Source organism: Monopterus albus, unplaced genomic scaffold (genome assembly GCF_001952655.1).
Source record: "Monopterus albus unplaced genomic scaffold, M_albus_1.0 scaffold96.1, whole genome shotgun sequence".
NCBI classification, from domain to species: domain Eukaryota; kingdom Metazoa; phylum Chordata; class Actinopteri; order Synbranchiformes; family Synbranchidae; genus Monopterus; species Monopterus albus.
In genome coordinates, this window is record NW_018127976.1 from 245,222 (window position 1) to 245,696 (window position 475).

Consider the following 475-nt stretch of genomic DNA (forward strand, 5'->3'; position numbering starts at 1 on the left):
TCTAAGTCTTCCTCTTTGTAAACTGCATCCCAGTCTTGCCCCATAAAGTCCTCTTTTAGCCTCCTTACAGCATGTTCGTTCAACACCCTCCTATAAAAAAGATTTGTTTTTGGCCTTTCATCTTTAACATGGCAGTCATAAACCAAAAATACAGGTAAATGATCACTGATATCATTTATCAGTAACCCACTAGACATTTTGCTATCAGTATCATTAGTAAATATATTATCTATTAGTGTTGCTGGGATGTTAATCTACTTGGTTTTGTAATTTTTGGGTATAAACTACATCTTTATTATGTTTTAATAAACTCCTCAGTTCTTGTGTGCTTGTTAGGATTTAACAAATCTATATTTAAGTCACCACATATGAACACTAATTTATGACTTATTGTCAAGTAATTTTCTTCCATCCAGTCATTAAATTTTTCTATGCTGGCTCCAGGTGCTCTATAAATACAGCTTATTACAACATT

General features: G+C 32.4%; 1 protein-coding gene across 4 annotated transcripts in view; it reads left to right on the forward strand.

Annotated features, from left to right (window-relative positions):
• Nucleotides 1–475, forward strand: part of fasn (fatty acid synthase) — an 84,283-nt gene that overhangs the window by 13,971 nt on the left and 69,837 nt on the right. The window lies entirely within an intron of this gene.